This window comes from Tyto alba, unplaced genomic scaffold (genome assembly GCF_018691265.1).
Source record: "Tyto alba isolate M040663 unplaced genomic scaffold, T.alba_DEE_v4.0 Super-Scaffold_7, whole genome shotgun sequence".
Taxonomy (NCBI): domain Eukaryota; kingdom Metazoa; phylum Chordata; class Aves; order Strigiformes; family Tytonidae; genus Tyto; species Tyto alba.
The window spans coordinates 32,562,634-32,584,808 of NW_024881328.1; the positions used below are offsets into that span (position 1 = coordinate 32,562,634).

Sequence of the window (22,175 nt, forward strand, 5' to 3'; positions counted from 1 at the left end):
AAAGTTCACTAGGGAAAAAGAGAATAAAAATGATAAATTAAGTAACTCACCTAAGGAAGAGATGCATAAATAACATTGGATATTAAAAGTAACATTGATTTTATGGTGTAGTTTCTCAGTAACTACTGGTGTTGTACTTAGGCTATTCTTTTATCAGAGGATATCGATACAAAGGCAGTGTAGGGATGCCTAGTTTATGCAGTACAATAATCTGTACAGGAATTGAGAACATAAAAGAGCAACTGATATATAGATCGAATAGAAACTGTATTTCAGAGATCCTTTTATGAGCCAAGGTAGGGTAACAATATTTGACAGAAAGTTAATTCTGAAGGCACTATAAATTTTGAAAGAAACGCTATTCTTAATTTAGTTTGCATGAAAAGAATTGATTGATTTGAGCTTTTTATTCACGTTCTTTATTTTACTTTCGGAAGTTGGTGTGTAGTTCAATAAGAGTAATTTCATATAAAAAATGTAGGAGTAAAACGTATACATCAAGCTGTCTGTAGCATGTTTTCCATGGGAAACTTTTAAGACAACTGTGATCAAAGAACTGAGTGTTGAAAGCTGAAGTTAAACAATTTGATGTCCTTTTCTGCTCTAAATATCTTGCCCGGCAGTTTCACAGGAGACTTCAAAATAACCTAAAAATGGTATTTTCTTTTATTTTTAATATCGTTTATATGGCAATAGGAGATGGGGCAGGCAAGTGCATTATGGTGACACACCACCTACTTTTTTCTTCAAATCAGTATCATTTCCTTCATAGTTTGACACCTACATGAATGCCTGGTGAAATCATCATTGTTGCACAAAGTTCCAATGTAAAATGGGATACAAGAATGCTTTGGTTTGTGGTAAGAATACAGGTGGACTTCTGTTTCTTACCAAAACACCTGTGCTTTGTGTGACATGTACATCAGCTCACCTATCTCAGTAACACTTTAATTTAAATCATATATATATATAAAATATTGGATAATTCATGTAATGTTTTTATTATTTCAGCAGTTTTATGGCTCCAGTTTATTTTTGTACATTGTCTCCAATCAGGTTTTCAGTCTGATTTCAAATTTTTCAGGGAATGGGGCTTTCCCTGGGAAGTTTTTCCCTATTCCAATAGATCTCACTGCTTAAAGGTGCTGTTACATTTTCCTGTCTTGTAATGACATTTCTTTTAGTTATAGCCTTTTTACTAACTTGGTAATTTAATTTCTACTTATATTTGCCACGTACTTGTAGATAATTATGTGCTACAACTGTCATTAGTTAAGAAAATTTTATGCCAGCATATGAAAAATAATTCTTCATAGTTTTGTTGATCTTTCTTGAATTCTTTCTACTGTTTTGTGGTGGAACTGGTCTTTGTTCAAGGTGGAGTCTGAGCTGCTGGCACTTCTGCAGTGCTTGTCTTTAGAAAATCTTTTCCTCTCACTCAGTTACTTGCTATGCGGAGTGCTCTGGTATGAAGGTAAATCAGAGAGCAAACATTAGTACAAAGATCTCTATTTTAGATTTCTTGGATGATATGAGAAAATGCTACAGCAGTAAGTAGAACTTGCAAGTTTGAATTAAGAGGTGGGATAAATCAAATCTGCTAAATTGGATCAGTTTGTCCATCCAGGTTAGCATTCTGCAAAGGAAGATACTTTGTAGGAGTACGAGCCTCAACTCTCTTCTATTGCTGCTGTAGGTCTGCTTTCCTCAAGTGTTGCTTGGGTTAGCTTGTCCCCTTCTAAATTTCCCTTTTTTATTGCATCAGATACAAGCTGTAGAAATGGATGGCCGAAAGTTTCCTCTTTAGAAACCTTCATGATTTTTCTTCATCCTGTTTGGTTTTATGATTAATGAAATGCTAACTCCTGAGTTTGCTTGGCCCATGCTGGTGGACTCCAAAATGCTTTAATTTAATTTTCATACAAGCACATAAGTGTTTGTTTGGTTGTTTTTTTTTTATGTTTTTTTTTTTTTTTGTGGTTTTGTTTTTGCTTTTTTTTTTGTTTGTTCTCATCATTTTCACATTTAGAAGGGTATCAACATAAATATGCTGAAATCACTCTTCTTTGATCCATCCTTAAAACTCTCTTGCACCGTTACATCTGCAAAACTTTGTGAGAATTCAGGTTATCAGTATATTTCTACCACTGTGGTGGTTTACTGGCAATAACTCTGTACTTTGCTGCTCAGTCTGTTTGCATCCATCTGTTCTTTGTAGCAACCTGTCAGATCTTTAGAAAAGCTGGGGACCAGCTTTTCAGTAGTGTCATGACAAGATCATCCCTGGCTTAGTGTTATTAGCTGCTATAGAGTCTTACAGTAAGTATATTATTAGATATATTACATAATAATATGGCATTATAAGTATTCTATATAACATTTTTCCTCTTGATGCTGCCAGTACTGATAATCCTTATTTTGTATAACAGATAAAAAACAATGTTCTGTTTCTATCTCTCTGTGCTTACCTGCCTCTCATCTGCCATCCTTTTCCCCTTCTCCCCTTTTTTTATAGTGAACTAATACAATATTTCTTCAGTTTGACAGCTTTGTCTCAAACAAGGAGGGACAATAGTCAACAATGCAGGTAGACAATAGCAGATAGATATCCAACTCAAGTGTTAAATCAACACTGCTGACAGAAATTAATCTTTTTTTTGTGAGTATGGTATAAGAATGTTTATGCAAACCAGTGAACATAATGTTTCACTGAAGATGCTATCAGCAGAAGACAGCTTTTTTTTCTCAGTTTCCTATTTATCTCGTCTTTTTTTTTTACAGCAGTGTAAAATTAGTATACAGTGCTAATACTCTGATTTATTTCATATGATGTAGACCAGAGAAAAAGGGAATATGGATTAGGCTTTCAGGTGCCTAAACAGAAGTCTAATGCCAGTTTAGATATTGCAGGCCACTGTAGATAGTCTCACAGGGCTAACAGATGTCATGCAAAATATAAGGGGGTCCCAAGCAAAGAGAAGCCAGCTGCGATACTTGAGGTTGTCTAAAATGGCACTAGACACCTCTCTGTAAGCAACCAAATTCCATTTGAGATGTCAGAGAGGTAATTTCTATGTATCGTGAGGAAGATAAATGTTAAATGATTACCAGTGTTTCATTCCTCTTCCTTGAATCATTTGCTTGTTATTAAGATCAGTTTTATGAAAAAACAGAATTCAGATTGGTATGATTAATTTAAATTTCTTCTGTTTGTTTTCCCATCTGAGGTAGTCTGCGTTAGTGTCTTTAGAATGACTCATGATGATGTCACACTGAGAATTATGAGTTCTAGGGGATAGACACTAGGATCAAATAAACTAAACCCATCAGATTTTATATGAAGACTAATGTCTTTAATAAGAAACATGCAAGGTTAAGATTCTGTCTGTATATGTGTGTGTATATACATATAGGCAGAAAAGACAGTAATAAATTTGTATCTAAGTTGTTATTTAACTGTCTTCCCACTTTTTGATAGGACACACTGAGTTACTAGGTACTTTTCCATCCTATTGCTTTCTTCTAGAATACTGGGGTTTTTGTGTGTGATTTTGAACCCAGACTGAAAGCTTTAAAGAAAAACAAAAAAACTCTTGCACTTTGGATGTGTATGAATACATATCTGATTCTCACCTGGAGTTTATCGTTACAGTAAACCCCAGTACCTGTAGTTCAGAAGACTGTCAGAAACATTTGAAGTATAAATATAAGTTCTGCAGCTGTATTCTCTCTTTACATTGTAGGCATATAAGAAGTCTCTAGTTAAAATGCTGCAAAAATAAGACCTATGATTCTCCTGCTTTGGTTTTCCTTTCAATGTCTTACAATTTCAGTAATTAAAAAATGAGCGTGCTGTATATATCATGTACAATGTTCTGGATATGAAGGCTCATACTCTCTAAAAGAGAGAGGATGCAAAACTATTTGTCAGGTTTTTTGCGCAACTTTGTGGACAGAATAACATTTTTCTTAATTTAATGAATATTACAATAAGTAATATTAATATTTATAGTGTGTAAATACAAATAGGAGAAATGTGGAACACTTGTAAAATAATTGGCATGTTATCTGTATTCTATTAATTTACTTGAAGTGGGGTCGGATAAGATGGCAGTTTAAGTGGTATATTGATTCTGAATCAGAACTCTCACTTTTGGAAATCAGGAAACAGGCCATAGAGCACTAGACCAAAGGACAATCAATATCTGGAAAATGTGTCAATTTGTTGTCCAACTCCTCTCTGAGAAGTCTGCAAAATATGAGATGGCATCTGCTCCTTTAAGAGTATGTAAAACTGATTGCTTTAAATAAAGAACGTTTTTATGTCGCTCAGGTTTACTTCAGCAAGTAGTTATTAGCCAAAGTGCAATGTTTTATCATTTTTAACCTCTTGTACAGTACTAAGAAATTAGAAGGTCAAGAAATAATGACAACACTTTGATAACATTCCTGTTTCACTCTGAGATATGGGAGCAGAATCGGCTCCTACCTTAATTAGTTCGTATCAGCTTCAGAGGCCATCTTCATATCTTCAGAGGTTTACCATTAAAAACCTGATGTGGCACTAGACATTCTTTCATTTTTACCTTTCAGAGACAAATACCCCCTTCTCAGGCACTGAACTAAAAGAATACAGAATTCAATTGTAATCTAAGTGTTATTGTATGTGATAAGTTAATACATAAATTTCAACAGATTTAAAGGTATATGACAAATCTAAATGACATTGAAAACAGTCAAACATGATAGTCCTGAAATGACAGAAATGTTTGTCATTATTTCAGTTGTCACTCTTTGTACCTCTTTCCCGGAAATCATATTTAATCATATCAGAACATTTGATACACTTACATTATAGAACAGTGACCTACACTCCTGCGGAGAAGCAGTATTTCATGTAAGTAGAGTACAGTGAATTCTGCTAAGTGTTTGAATCCATTTTAAACAGATTGTCAGTAGTACTCCTGCAAACAGTAACATTCCTTGTTTACATCTGTGTAATTCAATGCAGGGTGAAACAATTGCATACATTTTGTGAAAATGAAAGAAAAATTCTGTTCTTTGTAGAATTCTGTCTTTTTTCATGCTTTAGGAGCTGGTAGTGGAAATACTGATTTTTAATCCCAGAAAAACATTGTAAGAATGCAGAAAGATTTACAATAGCTTTTATTGTTTTCCATATTATGACTTTCTATACATTCTGGCTACCTGGCTGAAAATCTCCAATCCCAATATGTAATATCACAAGTTTCAGTTGTTAAATCAATAGCAATGATCTTAGTAATATTTTTTTTCCTATTTTTAAATTCAAAAATTGCTGTATTTAGGTGCTTTTTATAAAATAGAATAAAATTCTGGGTAAGGGTTTGCCTCTTGCCTTAATAACAGTGACACATAAGTTTAATGTATCTGCTGGCCTATTTTTGGAGTGCAAGAGTCTCTAAGGGCAAGACACTGACATGATAGAAGAGGTAAATGACTGCTGTGCTTTCAGTTTGTTACTGGAAGAATGACTTCTCCAGAAAAAGTAAACAACAAAGCAGGAGACACCCATCAGATAGTAAGATAACTAGTCTCGGATTTAAACCGGAGATGCCTAGAAAACAAAGTCATCACAGAGGATACATTACATTTTAATTAACATTTTATATTTGAGTTCAGGTATTATTTACGCAGTCCTTACCAGGAACATTTTCTTTTTTAATATAATCAAAAGTCGGCATATATTTTTGGGAGGGATTTTGCCTTATTATATACTAAACCTGCACTGTGCACTCTTTGAAGTGCTGTGCTATTTTTGTGTGAATAAGCAGGGACTGCTGCATAGCTTTGGTGAGTGTGGCCCAAATCCTGGGAGTTGCGGACTGACACATGCTGTAAACCAGATGCATGCACAAAAGGAGAATACGACTTGACTTTTTTCACTTCAGATTCTTGTATCCACATTGTACAGAATTCATTCATCAGTGGGAGGGAAAGTGTTGTTTATCTGCTTGAAATTTATAGTGGTCCAGTGGGGACTGAACCACAGGACCAGGGGATTTGAGCCTGGATTTATGCCAGCAGCAGCAAAAAAAGCAGAGTAGCATAACCTACACTGTTAGCATCCATTTTACTCTGGGATCCTTGTGGGTCTAATGGAGTACACTGGAGTGCAATGCAAAGCACCAATTCCACCCCAGAGAATATGGTCTGTTATCTCTTAAAACAACTTGCATTAGTAACTTATTAATGCAACTAACGTTTCATTATCTTGAATAGCAGAGTTTAATTTAGATTAAAAACTTAATACATTCAGCAAAGTATATCACTCTGCTTATTGTTTTGAATGTCCTTGAGTTAATTAATCTATCTAGGAAATACTCTAATAATAATTGTTTTATTTTTTCTCTACTGGCTGCCATTTTTGTTGATGTACTTATGAAAAGGTGATGGTCTGATTAAAAGGCTTAACTGCATTTACAAACAATGCAGGGTTTTCTGTACTTCCAATGGTGCAGTATTTAATTATGCTAAAATGAAATTGCCCTAAATACTGCTTTATAAAACACTATTTCCCCCTTCAGACCTTGTTTCCTTAAATGCAGACAGATTTTATGTTCTTAACTCTCTACGTCAAACTGCAGACAACATCCTGGCTCCCGCTCAAAAAAAGTATTGATGAATAAATACTATTTATTTAAAGAGAACATTAAAATTCTTTTGCTGTTGTTGACCTTTGACAGCCTGTTCACACCATATGGAATTCGATGTTTTTCTCCTGATTTTTTTAAAAAAAACACAGACAAGTACTTTGGCACCGGAGACTTTGTAAGTGACTTTTCTTGCCAATTAAAAAGATTTGTGTGATTATGGAAAGAAAGCACAATTGCATTCAACAGGGCAGTGTCAGATCATTTAAAAAAATATCACAGAGTTGGAGTATCTTACAGTAACTGATAGGCTGCCGGATACAATGAGCACAGTTTCTTACCTGTATGGTCAAAATTACTGAATCATATAAAATACTGGCTGAATTAAATGTTGGCTTTTACCTGATATCTGTAGCACTTACTAGCTGAGTTTAGTAGGACCGTCCATTGTATTTTGTAATCAGAATTCATAACTATGTACACCAAAAGTGTGTAACATGCTGTAATCTTACAGTGCATTTTCAAGGTAATCACTACTCTTTATAGAATTTGTGGACAGACTTTTCTGATCATTTGCTATGATGTCATATGTAAAATATCTCAGAAATGGTTCAGTCATAATTCGTTCTACCTTAGGGCAGAAGGATGGACTTAGACCTGTGTGAGTAAATCCATGGTGGTATCTTAAACAAGAGATGATGGCCTCATCATGTGTAAAGAATTGCAGTTACAAAAAGTAAAAAACCATCTCATACATATATGTTTTTGTTTGAGTTAGCAGCTATGTGTCATTGGCTTTTGACAAAGTCAGGAATTAGGCCATATTATTATAATTTTTCTAAGGAATATGTTAAATTAAGATGGTACATATGGTAAAATTTTAATTTAGTACAACTTCTTTTGCCTAAATGCTAAATATTTATCACATGCCTTCCCACCAAAAGAAGAACACAACATTTTCCGTAGATTTGTTTCCCGAAGTACTATCTGGTCCTTGGATTTAAAAAAAAAAGTTTCAAAGCAGTGTACTAGATGAAGTTTCTCTGTTCCTTCCTATCCTTTCCAATAAATTTGAAAAAAAATAGGAAATCTCTGAACATACAGAGTGTAAACAGATGATAGAGAGAATGTAGCTTTCTGCTGTAGAACAGAAAACTAGAACTTGGTGGCCAGGTGCTGGTATAATGTCAGATATATCAATGTGTACTAGTTGAGAATCTGATATCAGAATTCTTGGGTTCCAGCTAAGGTGCTGTTTTGTGACTAAATCCAGCTAAATCACTTAGTATCTCCATTTGTCCCTTGAGGTACACCTAGCTAAGAATGTATCTAGCAGTCTCCTACAGTGTCTTATGACTGTGGAAAGGCTGTGTTTTACCAAAGCAATTGAAGCTTCTTTAGTGGACTATACTGTATGTATAAAATAATAATGATAAAAACACTTGATGCCAGATCAGCAGTCAAGTTTTTGTCAAGCCCTTCTGTTAAGGTAATAAAGTTTGCATTAATCTGTCAAATCAAGGAAGAGCATCTTCCCTGATCAAACACTTTAATGGAGCACATTGGAAGGGTCATGGAAGTAGAATAGCCATGATTTGCAGTGCACCAGTATTATTCTGTAAATTATGTGAACACCTAAATGCTGTAAATACACTTTTTTTGTATAGTGTTGCTAGTAAATTTACAGCTGAAGTAATATTCTTCATTCCCAACATTACACTTGCTATGTTATAAGTTATTTACTATTCCATGAGACTTCAGTAAACTGGTGACATGGAAAAAAAAGGACTACAGAAATGTTTTATGGTTTTATTATATTAGAACAATATTCCAACATTTATGAAAATATGAATTGCAGTGATGAGGTGACACCTATGAAAAGGAAAAACAAATAAACAAAAACCTTCAAACAAAAATGATTGAACCCTTCAATTACACTTTTTTTCCCAGTGTACAAAAGCAACAGGGGAAGTTTAATCCCTTTGTAGCAATAGTGACAGTGAAATCCATTGCTACACTGAAATGACGATTGCAAAGGAATTAAGCCTCATGGATTAAAATATTGCAAATTATGTTTCCAGGGTTTTTTCAATGAACTGAATAGATGCACTCAAGTATATTTATAATAAACAAGCAATGAAAAAACCCTACCATCTGTCTATAAAAGCAGAATTTAACCATAGAGTCTTACATGGAATTTAAAATTAAGCTTTTACAATTTAACATAAAAGCTTTACGTTTGACTGACTTCATTATTGCCAAATTTGGGGTTAGGATTTTCACTGTAAACAACTTCCTTGTTACATTTCCATTGCCTCAAATAATCTCATGAGGACAATTTCATGACCTACTTCAGTCTAGTATTGTACCTATATTTGCTTCCAATATCAAATAAATGGAATATACAGTCCTGAATGAAAAAGTTCCATCTTTTCCTATGCAGCCACAAAATTTTACCTTCCAGACCTTGATATCCTCTTCAATACTCATGTGAATAGAATTCCTATTGGATTCATTCTGAAGTTTTATTTCTTAGTCCATGCTTAGCATTTTTAGCCTTGAAGTCATGGACTTGTCTGTTGTTCATGTATTTAGCGCTGCACTTCAGTGTGATGTAAATGCATTTGCAAAGTATATGGCTAAAAGCACAATCAAAGTGTCCAGGGAGTAGAAAACAGCTCGTGTTTAGATTAAAGGTCAAAACAACAACACTGTGCTTTCAAACAGAAGTTGTCTCATTTCCTTCTCCTTTGCTGTCTCTTCTCAATCATGGGATCACCTGTCTGTCATATCAGATCTTGTGCTACTTGGATTGAATGGTGAACCCATTCAATTTGCTAACTCAGCAATAAAATACGCACTTTTGCTAGGTTGGTATTTTGTCATGTTAGTGAATAGAAGAACACTCTTTCCCTTGCAATTTGGTGGTTGCCAAAGCAAATGTAAGTGATGGGACTGCCTGAAGAGAATTGGTAGGGGTTTGGACCTCACCTTTTTGCTGGCAGTGAGAGATTAACTTGGCTAAAGCTCTAACATGAAACTGCCTTTTCGCAGCTTTTACAGCATTGGAATATTTTCATTCTAAAATCTAGAAATGCATACCCAAGAAATAGACATTAAATTTTTCTCATTTTATTCAAAGATTTGAAAGTGTATGGTAACTTGTGTGAATCCAGGAGGTTGTATGTTCAGTTCTAGTCCTCTTGTTCAAAGATTTGAGAAAATAGTGAGTCCTGGACACATTCCAGTCAGAGACTGATAAATCTTTGTTAATTGAGCATCACCCATATGGTGCAGTTCAAAGGTCTAAGCACAAATGGGCTGCTGCTGCTTCATTTTTAAGCTTTACATTAGGGGGCTTGCTGTGGGAGAAAGAGTATTTCTTTTCCTGCCACTTTCTGTTCATGGGTCAACCTAGCACTTCTCAGAAAAAAATAGACCAAATACCTGAAATAAATACTAGCTTCAGCAGTCTTCTCTAAATCGTGTATTTTGAGGCAAATTAAGAGGTTTAACAAATATACACTAAATATATTCTCCAAAATATACCAAGTTGTAATCAAAATAATTTTTAAATAGTTACATCACCTGGAATATTTTGTTTTGCTCAGAATGTCATTCCTGCCTTTGTGGAAGTAATGTTATAACTTCATGTGAAAATGACAGCTTGATGCCTAAGTAGCATTCATTATTCATAGGAATATGACATGGAGGTGATTTTTCTGCGGTAATATATTGTCACACTTTACCAAAGTTATTCAGAAACCTTTGTTAATAGTGTAGTAAAGTACCATGAATTAGCCATCAAGGCTAAACCAAGTAACATTTATTCCCTTCTTTTTCCTGCTGCATTCAGCTTTTCACTAGGAAATTAATTCCACTCATGCTTAATAAGATGCATTAGCTTAGAATTAAGGGTGCTATTCAAATCTTATTAGAACAGACTTTTCAGAATTTAGAATCCTTTTTCTATTCACTGGTAAAATCCATGGACAAATATTCACCTTGCAGAATACTCATCTTGCAGAAATCTGGACACGTAATAACCAGATCACTTACACAGCCTAACTCACATGATCAAAAGTCTCCAGTATCTTTTGTCAAGTAATTGCATCTTTGTCCCCTAAACTGGAGTCCTTGGGGTGAGATAAATTTTTGCAAGTGTAGACTGCACTATGTCATTGCAGGATTATTCTTTATAGAATAATGAATATGCAGTCTTGCTTTAAAAATCTATAGTTACGATCAGTATAACACATTCAGACTTTACTAAAAAATGTGAGGTAGCATTTCATACAAGATACTAGGCAATGGAGAATAGCTCCTACATGTTGTAAGTTTATGATGCCATCAGTCCATCATCAGGCAAAACCTCACTACAGAAATCTGGATACCTGTTTGTGTAGTACACGGGCTGTGTTGTTATGTCTGTACTTTCATCCTGTCATTGTGTAAATCCAAGTTTCATAATATGCAGTTCGGTGCTTTGTTTCAGAGATTAGAAAGTGGGTCTTTAATACAAAGAAAGTTTGGATAAATGTAGTGTAAGTGAAATCTCTAAAGTTGCCTTGGAAAATAACTGTTGTAGTAAAACACAAAACTAAGGCTTGCACCCATCAACGAAAACCAACAGAGGGGTGTTGATGGGGCAAGAATTATAAGCCCTGTGAATTCTACTGTAGAATAAAGAAGACAGGGGGCATTTTAGGTTTTGGGTAAAGCAAAGTAGGCAAGGCCACAAATGTAGAGCAGTGTGCTGCCTGCCTCAGCTTAGTAATGTTGCTATAAAAACAAAACCACACTTGTCAGTGAGAGAAACGCTTGTATGTGGTTTTGTTACTCGTGGAATAATTGCCATGTGGTAGTTTGGATTCTTGCTCTGAGATCACATAGCAGCCCAAAATCTTGCATGGGATTTAAATGGTTGCCTAATGCATTGATGTGAGCTTAGCTGAAACCTGACAGGTATTCCTCATCCAAATATGCCAGGATAACAGTGACTTTGATCTGTTCAAACTGCACTCCAAATGTCCTTGCAGTGTCATCTGCGTATCAGAATATTTAAAACTCCAAATACCTGTAGAGATTTATTTTCTCCATGCGTCAGTTTTTAGAGAGCTTGCGCAGCCATGCTCTGGGCTGGTCTTACTTTATTTTTTCTTATATTTGAGTTTTTAATGTTTTCCTCAAGAATTCCTGTCCATCTTGGCTCTGCTCTTCCAAAGCACCTGCGGGGCTTCAGGTTTAGACTTCAGTACACAGATTACATGAACAAGAGTTACTGCATATTCAGCGGGATACAGCAGTACACACCACCACTCTTCTGTTCCATGGGTAGCACAGGCAGATAGTGATTTGGGTATAAGGCTCAGCAATTAGCTGTACTGTTGATCACTCTGGAGTTGTTATTTAGGCCTTATTTCCTACACTCTATACTGAGTTTTAATTACTCTGTAAACCCAGATATTTGTTTACTGTTCTTTGCTACTATTGTTTCTTCAGTATGTGTATCCCATTCTTCTGAGCAGTTTTAAAATTTTGAATGTGATTGTTTTTCACAGATACATGGAGTATTTTTGCCTGTTGATGTTTGGCTTAACTTGAAGTGCATGTTTAAATTTGTTCCTCTTCAGTTAAGCAGTGCACAAATTTAAGAAACGTTGAATTTAAGTGCATGCTTAATGCACAAGCACTTTGTGTCATGTTAATATGCCTCATTGTGGCTTTATTTTGGAGCCCTTATTTTTATGTGTTGTTCAGCTGAGGCGCCCGTTCTTGGTTGTACTGGTTGCTACACTGCTGCATCACTGGGTCTGGGTATTCAGAATCTAAAAGCCTCAAAAATCTAATTTTTCGTTTGCCTAATTTTTTTGTAATACATACAACAGATGTTGGAAATATGAGTTTCAGCTTCAGAAGAAGGCTGAAGAATTTTGAGTGTTTCAAAAGAAAAACTCAAAGAATTTTGAGTTTTTTTTTAAAACTTTCTATTATAAGACACAGGAACATGTTAAAAAAAGTTACTTGTATAATATTTTAAGTAAACCTTCTAAAAGAGAGCTACATCTACAGGTCTCTTTCTACTCCTGTGGTTGTTTCTTGAATGTTTGATTTATGAACAAAAGTGTTGGCTCACATAGTAGAGCTGCCGGGTGAGCTACTGCTAAATGAATATACATTAGCAATAGATAGGCTGCAACATTTCAAGGTGGTCAGATAGCTTACACTATATTAAAAAAAAACTAGAATAAATTAGATTTATATTCTCGTGGGATGGATGTTGCCATTGTTACAAATGAATGGTTTGCCACTGCTGTCTTTCCCTGTGATGCCAAGGGGAAAATGCCAGGTAAAAAATCACATTGAAGTTGTATAACTCCTTGCTGCAAGAACAAGGTAAAAATATCAAAATACAAGATATTCTTTTTGCTTTGAACTTCAACAGGGAGTGAGATTAATTCGTGGCTGTTAGGATTTTGTAATTATCTGTGTAATGATGCTGGATATGGTTATGGTGACACTTCTACACAGAAAACTGACTGAGGACTGGCTTTAAGGTCACCATTATTTGTATGTTACGCAGTCACTGAAAGAAAGTTTTCTCCCTATAAATTTGGCAGAAGAGTTGGGGAAAGTAAAGCCCTAGTAATTTTCACCATTCTGAATTGAATTCTTAGCCAAAATAACCGTCTCAGTGTCTGTACTTTAGATTACTATAGGAATTCTTAAATATAAACTTATAGTCCTTTCATAAATGGCAGAGGATAAAATGGGTAAGAAAGCTACTGTGGGTGGAAATCAAGTCAAGTATCTATGTTGAATGGGAATTTAAGAAGGTTAAGCTGGATTAGGCACAAGCAAAAAGCTTCTTTGTTGATTCTTCAGGCTTTCAGAGTGGCTTTATTTTTTTGGCATTAATGTTTATTTGTTCTGTGCAAGATAAATGTGGCTCCTGTGTTTGACAGCTCTCTCTCAGTTCATGATAAATTGAGTTTCCATTGCTGATCATGCCTGTTAGTGAATTGGCGTTACCCTGTTTGATAAAGAGCAGTGAAGCATAAGCATCTCCTGAAGAGAAGCTTCCACTTACAGTGAGATATATATTATTTCTGCCTGAGCTGCAGGGGTATTTTCCAGCTCTGCTAATCCCACATTCAATCCTATGTAGGATGCAGAAGGAGTTAATGTCACTAGGGTAACCTGCTGCCTGGTTGCCAAAGAAATTACTGCTTGCTTTAAATCATTTAAAGAAAATTCATTGGTGGTATAGCTCGTGCACTTAGTATCTGCTGTATTTGCTTACTAAATGCATCTACGTGATAATGGTTGCTGTTGTGGGAAGTGGTAAGACTCCTAGAGAGATCATTTGAGGATTTTAGTCAAATTATTGCCCAAACATGTAATGCAAATAACCATTGTTATTGTCTAGAGAGGTATAAACTAACATGGAAAAGGGTACCCGATAAGTACTCTGGGATTTGAATCCTAGTGATGTGGCAGTTCTGTGTTACCTGCTTGAGCCTTTTCTGCTCTCTCTTCACTGGGGAAAACCAGGAATTGTTCCACTATTGTCAGTACAGATCTTTAAATTCTCCAGGGTTCTGATACAGATTTGTGATCCTCTTTTCAGCCTCAGCAGTGTCTTGATAGCTTCACAATTTTTACATCAACTGTCTTCTCAGCCTGATGTTGGACTGTTTCCCCACAGAATCCTTTTACTTGCTGCAGCAAGAATATTCCAAAAGAACAATGTGTTCATTTTCTTCAGTTATGGATACTTCCTGATTTTGCAAAACCAGGATCCACTGATACTGTAACATACTACCTCAATACAGCCTACATATACTGCAGGCTTTCTCTGCAGATTTGACTGATACGTTTATAAGTCAAATGGCAAGATCATGAAAGTGTATTTTACAAGTGACATTTCGGTATGACTTTGGATGCAATGTGCATGGCTCTAGTCCTATATTATTCGCCTATGGGTACAGTTTTAAAATTAAATCTCTGCAAGTACCAACAGAAACTGACAACTGCTTTTATCATAACTTTAACCCCAATTCAGTGATCTTTATGTACATTTCAGTAACTATCTGGAAGCACTGGGAACTGCAGCAGATTTAATTTCTGTACCCAAGAACTATTTCCATAATTTCATAAAATGTTATTGGTAGGAGATTGCTTTAATATTTGCAATTAATGTACTTCTCTTTAATGGTTTTTCTAAATACACACGTGGCCATGTGTTTATTTGCTTTATGCATGAGCGTTGCTCTAGGTCCAAGACCAGAAGGCCAGCTCTGGTAAGTGCACTGAGATATCCATGGGGGTTTTGCCAGATTAGGGTCTGCAGATCTGAGCTGTAACCAGATGAGCCCAGATGGCCCGATGCAGCAGGTCTCTTCTCTGTACACCAGAAGGGTGCAGAGCTGCTGCTAAGCCCCTTGACTCTGCCTGGATCAGTGCCTGCCCTGGCACCAGGTAGTACCAGATGGCGACAGCCCGGGGCCCGTGGACCAGCTGCGGGTGACTGGAGCAGCAAACCCCAGGCATGCTTTCCCGCCCCTCTCTCTGCTCACATTGCAGGGGCCGGTGGCCTCCTAGGGGGTGGGCAACGCCCCAGTCACTCACGGACTCTTTTATATCACAAAAATCCCCAGCTGGGGAGCTGCAGATGGTTTTCACTCTCATTAAGTCTTTTGTGCAGCACAAAAGAGGCAGGACAGGCCAGAGAATGTCCTGCAGATTTTGGCACCTAAGGTGATTCTTTCAATGAATCCTTTCACCTGTTGTACAGTAATCTTTCCAGAAGTCTTGTCAAACATTACATTTCTATCCTACGCAAATGTTCTTCCAGTAGATCCTTTCAGCTTGTTTATGTTTGGCTTTTTAATGGTCATGGCAGAGAAACTCTTTATTTGGGTATTCAGCTTGGCTCGTTGTCTTGCAGAGAATTGAACTGATAGGGAAATAAGAATTCTTCATATAACATAGAGCAGCATTTCTTGTCTTTTAATTCTTCTAGCTGTTGTATAGGAAAGTTAGTCTCTCAAAGGGCATTGTTCTTCATGCGCTGTACTGCTGATCACACAGTGCTAGATGATGACCTTCAGTAATGAATCATCAAGACTTTCTTTGCTCTAAAGGATAACAAAAGGAAGAGAAAGGAGATGGGAAGTACTGGAACATTGCTTTATTTTCTTTATTTACTGTTTGCTGAAGAGTTATATTTTGCTTTTTCTGTACTTGTTTCTTAAGTATTTGTGTGGGAATTAAGTAATACTGTCAGGAAAAATGTATGTTGCATTTTAATATTAACGTCTAATTAATTATATTAAGTATATGTCCAAAGTTAGAGCAGCTGAAAATCCCCTTTCATAGAGGCTGCATTCCTATGTCAGTACGTCATGGGTTCTCATCATATACAGAAATTTAAGGGCATTAATTAGAAATTTTGGATGTCTAATTTATTTTTAAAGTAAAAGGTTTTTACAGATCACAGCATTTTGCAGTTTGTTTAGTAAATAATTGGGGATGACTGAAAATCATTTATTCTCCAGTGAAACTTTTTCCAAGAATGTAACACAAGCATTCTTTGGAAGTTTTAGTATTCTAGTACTACTTCAGCTGGTTTTAGATCCTAATCTCCAGGTGATAGTCATATAATTTTTCCAATTTACACCCAATAATGTCTTTGCTTCAGATACATTGTAACTGAACTTTGTAAAAATATTTCTCAGTCCAGAAAGGTGCTGCCATGCGTTGTGCACTGCACATCTCTGTTACAGAATATTTGAGCCTGAGAGAAGACAGTAGGAATACCCACTCGGGCAAAGCTGATTTTGTATGAGTTTCTGTCACATTGGTTTCTTTCGTATTAACATCTCAGCAAAGCAGAGATGAGATGGATCCAGGTGTGTGTGTGGGGGAAGCAGTAAGAGTTGGAAAGAGGAGAAAAGACAGCTGTTTGCTCCAGAAAAGCAAGCTGCTTTTCTCTGTTTTTCAGACCACTGAATGTAAACTACCCTTTGCCCCAGTGCATGGCTCTGAAAAGTGGGCTGTTCCTTATTAGCATAGGGTCTGTAGGTGAGTAAGCACCCATGAAGACCGAAGTAGCAATTCTTCTGTGAAATGTGTTTATCTTCCGGTGTGCAACCAATTCTCTTCAGTTACAGCCAGAGTTACATCTGGGGAAAATAGAAGAGAATCCTAAATCATACCAAAGACACAGGAACTGTTAACATAGAACTATGCATGTAGTATCACAATATAATGTGAATGTATCAGAAACGTAAGTGTAGACACCAACAGGTTTAATTACTGGAAAGCAGTAGTGCTGAATTTTTACAAATACTTTATATTTTACTACTGTTGTGATTGCTGCCATTTATATTTGGGGGGAAATCAAGGAAATTTAAAGATTCATATGAATTAACATTTTTGCTCAGTGGAAATAGGATTTTTCTAGCATGGGTGCAAGAACATTCTCAAAATCCATTTTGAGGGAGAGAAACATTAAAATCCAGTCTATGATTTATGTAGTTTTTTAATTTGACAGATGAGAAGTCTTAACTTAAAGACAGTTTGCACTTATGTCTCACAGTCAAAGGGCTTTTACAGCTTGAAAATCCACTGAGAATAATTCATTAGCTAACGGTTTTCATCTTCTCAGTTTCTCATCTTAGCATCATAAAAATGTCATGATAACCAAAACCAAAGCACAAATAATTATAAATGTTATGAAACTCTTGGCGTTACACATCTTCTTCTCTCTTTTCATCTTGTTTCAGAAAGTAAAATAGGCCTTATATTATCAGTGCCAACTCAAGGTACTGCTGAAGAGAGAGATGTATCTAAGAATGCCCAAATCACCACTAACCTATATATGATTATCCAAATCTGAGCCTTTAATGTAGATCCGAACAGATTTATTGCAATGATACATCAGAGTAGTACTCTCTTAATTATAAGGAGTTGGGGAAAATTTGTATAAGACTGATCAGTTGCACCCCAATCATTTGCACACTAAGCATGTTTAAACTACATTGTAAGTGCCAACACATCTGTAATTCACAGAAAAGAACCAAAACATAGTTTTAAAGGTTCAGATAGATGGGAGAGTGTTAATGACTTTCATAGCTTGACCTACTTTGGAACACAGCCCCATACGCTTCTCTCTGGAGCAGTTTGTCTAGCGTCGTACAGCAGGGCTGAACAGCAAGTTCCCTCCTTCTGTTGAAGCCCGAGACAAAAGTGCCATGGGCTTTACTGGAGAAAGGATTTAAAGCCCAGGGCTTTGAGAATACACAATAAGCTGTACAAAATTTACTTTGTATTTTGACGTACATTTAATGTAGTTGCCAGATGGTTATGCTGAAGAAACAGTGTCTAGAGAAACCCGTTTAGTTGCCCATATATTGGTAGATATATATATATATATATATAATTTAGAAGACAGATGTAGAATATAAAGTAGTTAGGACTGATGTGCTCCTTGCTTGTGGGAAGATTTTGCCTTCATGTGACTCAGAAAACAAAGCATGAGGTGTTGTCTCATAATAATAACCAGGACCCAGATCATGTAAGAATAAGTCTAATGTGTCCATTTTTTTTTTTTTTTTGTGTGTGTGTGTTATTGGCATTACCGTGTTTTTGTTGGGCTGTGATTCTGCAGTGTTACACATCACCGGTCCTCTGGTAATTCCAGTGTGTATTTTAAGTTTTCATTTCATTTACATTGTTTGTAACCACATTTTCTTATGGAAACGTTCCTGAATTCATTGCGATGGACAAAGCACAAGCAAAATCACCGACAGAGTAGGAAATGTAGAGCTGCTTGCACGTAACTGCTTTCAAATAGATCGGATAGTTGACACTGAGAAAATGGTAAAGACTGGCAACTGTCAGTGCTAATAACTGTATGTGATTTAAAAAAAAAAAAAAAAAATGGCATTTCGAAGCACCATTTCAGTGGCGCTTTCTCACAAACAGCGGTTCAAATGCAGCAGCTGCAGGACCACCTCCCCCCGCACCCGCACGAGGAAGGCTTCTCGCCACCTTTTGACCGGATTTACTTATTTTGGGTGCGCGGGCCGGGGCAGGCCGGGCGGATCTCGGCGGGGCCCGGGGCCGGGGTCTCCCTCAGCCCGCTCCCGGGCCCGGGCGGCTGCCGAGCCGTGGCCTGGCCGGATCCCCGCCATCCCCCCTCCGCCGGCGGCCGCATCCCCCTGCCTTGCTCCGGCCGGGGGAGGGGGGCGGGCGGGCGGGCGAGCTTTGTTAGCGGCTGCCCGCCGAGAGCCACCCGCCCCCGGCCCCGCCCAGGCCCGCGGGGCTGCGGCCCCGGCCCCGGCCCCGGCCCCGCCGCTGCCGCCCCCGTCCTGCCGTGCCTGCCGGCGGCTGAGGGAAAGATGCCGGCGCGGGGGCGGGGGGCCTAGCCCCGGCGCGCAGGCGGGGGGCGGCGCGGGAGCCCCTGCGCGGGGAGGCGCTCGCCCCGCCGTGGGCGCGGAGGGGCCACCGCCGCCAGCGCCAGCAGCAGCGCCAGCAGCAGCAGCGGCGGCGGCGGCGGCGGGAGCTGCCTGCCGCAAGGACGGGGTGACTTCGGCCGCCGCCCGGGCTCTGCAGCGGGAGCCGCCCTCGCCCGGAGCCCGCCGCGGGGCGCGGAGCCGCAGTGCGAGCCTCTGCGAGGTGAGTGGGCGCCCCGGTACCGGCGGGAGCCGCCCGCCGGGGGTGAGGGACGCGGCGCAGCCCCGAGGGGCAGCCGGGGGGCGGCGGCGGCCGCACCTTGCGGGGGGGGCCGGGCCGCGGCAGGTGCGGGCCCGGGGGCTCGGGGCGGGCCGGGCCCCCGCTGCCCGCGCGCCGGGCTCCGCTCCCCCGGCCCGGCGGCCGCCGCGGCTGCCCCGTCATGAGGGAGGCAGGGGCCGCCCGCGGCCAGGGCTCCCCTCGGCTCGGTTGTCATCGCTTTGGGGCCATTTAATGCGAACTCGCTTCCTGCCCGGGGAACGCGGTCGGCACTTCGTGCGCCGCTTCTATTTCCTCCGCTCCTGTCTTCCCCGCGCCATTCAGTGCGTTTATTTATTCTTGCATGAGGCCGTTCTCCAGGTTTTATCCAGCAGTGTCCGTAGTGGGGAGGAAAGATCGCTGCGGATTTCAAGCATGCTGTTTTCCAAGCAGTGGGGTTTCGTGTGTGTTTCTGTTCTTGTGTGCACAAAATAGAGCACAGTGGCAGCGGGGGGGGGGGGGGGGGGGGGGAAATAGGCTAATATTCATGTTCTCGCTGTTCGCTGATGTGGAGATCTCTTTTTTTTTTTTTTCATAGTACACTTGGTTTTTTTCTTTTAACCTTTTTATGTGCATGTCACTACAAACCATGAGGGATGTAAAAAAAAAATATATCTTTTTTGGGTTGTATGATGTCAAAATACAGGGAATGTGGTGTATGTAGACAGTAACAGTTACATAATTTATTATCTCTCATTGCTGGATGTATGTCAGGAGCATGGAGGGAGTATTTATACGTTTTTTTTTTTCTTCATTTCTTTTCTGGGATGCTGTGTGAGGCAGTCTTTGCACTATACTACATTGCACTGGAATGTTTGTAAGAGATTCCTCCTGTACCCGAAATCTCAGCAGGGCCCTTACCTTACTTCACTTCATAAACGTCCAGGACGGCTTCCTGTATGCTCAAAAACTTCTTTTGTAGATTTTTTTTCTTCTTCTTCCCCCAACAATTATATGATATTTTTACTTTAAAAAAAAAAAAAAACCTCAAGCCATTATAAATATTTTAGTAGTAATTATTCACATCACTAAGGCACAGAAAGAAATCTATGTCATGGATGGATTAAAAAAAATGCCTCCTATATACAGGTGAGCGGGTTGCCCAGTTCTTAGACTCCTTTGGAAAAATTTTCCTTGTAAGATGATACTGTGTGGTTAAAGCATTGGGCCATAAGGTATGATGTCATTATTAGCATATGAAAGGAATAAACCTAATGCTGCCTGTCAGTCACTGCTGCTGTTCAGGGTCTAAATTTCACAAAATGTGGATGGTATCATGTCAGCTGGAGATACCACAGAGGATGTTAGACATTAGTCCGTGTGTATGCGTCCATATTTCTATCCTTATTTATATCTTACGCTGGAATTTAAACATATCGTCGTAAAATGGGCTCTGAGATTGAATGGAGCTCATATGGTTGACTGGAGACCATTTTTAAAGTTATGTTTAGTAATGGTTTAACTTTACAGATTTGTAATTGAAAAGCCTTCCATCCGTTTTGTAAACAGCCTTCGGGTGATGCCAGTGCAAACTTGTGGCATATCTTTCAGTCTTCTTGGCACTGTGGTATTGGTTTGTCTTGAAGTATTTGCCAGTCTCCACAAGGACCCCCTGACTTCCTTAAAGACCTATTTACTATCTTGCTATTTATTTTTAAAGTCAGTTTAGCTAATGGGCATTTCTGTTTGTTTTCCAGTTCCAGTGCTTACCCAAACCTGGTAAAATTCACAATGTTACGCCTTTAAGAAGCCCGATGATAATATAGGGGCTGGCAGCCAGAAACAATATACTGTTTTGTCAGACTTCCTGAGAAGAAATGGAATAAATTTTGTGTTGCTCTCTTTATAAGATTAAATAGTAATGCTTAACTGAAAAAAGTAAACTTTTTTTTTTTTTTTTTTTTTAACCTTTATGTGCCAACATTCTTTAAACTGCAGCTGAAGCTCCGGTATGCTGAAAAATAAGGGGGCTTTCTGCATATGGGACTCAATCTGCAGATTACAGTCTTGAATAATTAAGTTTAACTCCTCTTCCATTTTTTCTTTTTTAATCCAACTCAGCATTTTGTTTTTTCAAAAACTCTTCTTTAGTCAGGCAGAAACAGGATGCTTAGGCTATTGCATTTACTCCGTTGGCTAATGTGTACAGGGGAGATAGTGACAAAAATACCTATTTGGGTAATGTTACTTATCATTGAAAATGAGATGTAAATATGTGCTTAAAATTAAGTAGCACGTTCAAAACCCCTTGTTGGAGACCGTTTCCAACAATGTTGCCTTTCATAGTGTGGGGTGCTCTGAGTAGCTGAGCCAAATTTTGTTTGATCATGCTGTCACCATGCATGGCACGGTCACAGTCTTTCTCTTCACATTGTCTGTTGCTGATATTTTGGTTGTATTACAAAGACTGAGAGGCTGGAGTGAAGTTACTCACTCACTAGTAGGAAGAGTATTAATTTCATTGCCCAACAGATGGAACTGAACGTTTTATATAGAAGTCCTATAACCTAAAAGGAAAAGAGGCATACTCTTGCAACCTTGTGAACCTGTGTCTTGGTACTTTGAAGCTAAGGGTGATATACAAGGTGTTTATCTTATCATATTAGGGCCCTTTGTGAGATGAGAATGGGGTTAACTGTTATTTTTACAAATTATTTTGATATTTGAGTTCAGTATCTAGGAAATTGAAGTAAACTGTGCGCGGTTTATATAGACAGTGATACAGGGCCTCTGTGAGGTTCTTCCATGGCAGCTTGCTTGTGATCA

General features: G+C 38.4%; 1 protein-coding gene across 2 annotated transcripts in view; it reads left to right on the plus strand.

Moving 5' to 3' along the window:
- Positions 1–22,175, plus strand: part of HECW2 (HECT, C2 and WW domain containing E3 ubiquitin protein ligase 2) — a 206,732-nt gene that overhangs the window by 17,667 nt on the left and 166,890 nt on the right. Inside the window, exon 1 of one of the 2 annotated variants that reach the window (XM_042808529.1) lies at positions 19,073–19,316. The exons of the other annotated variant lie outside the window; for it this stretch is intronic. The gene's annotated coding sequence lies outside the window, so the exon portion shown is untranslated. Of the gene's footprint in view, positions 1–19,072; positions 19,317–22,175 lie in introns of those variants that run through there. 2 annotated transcript variants of the gene reach the window in all.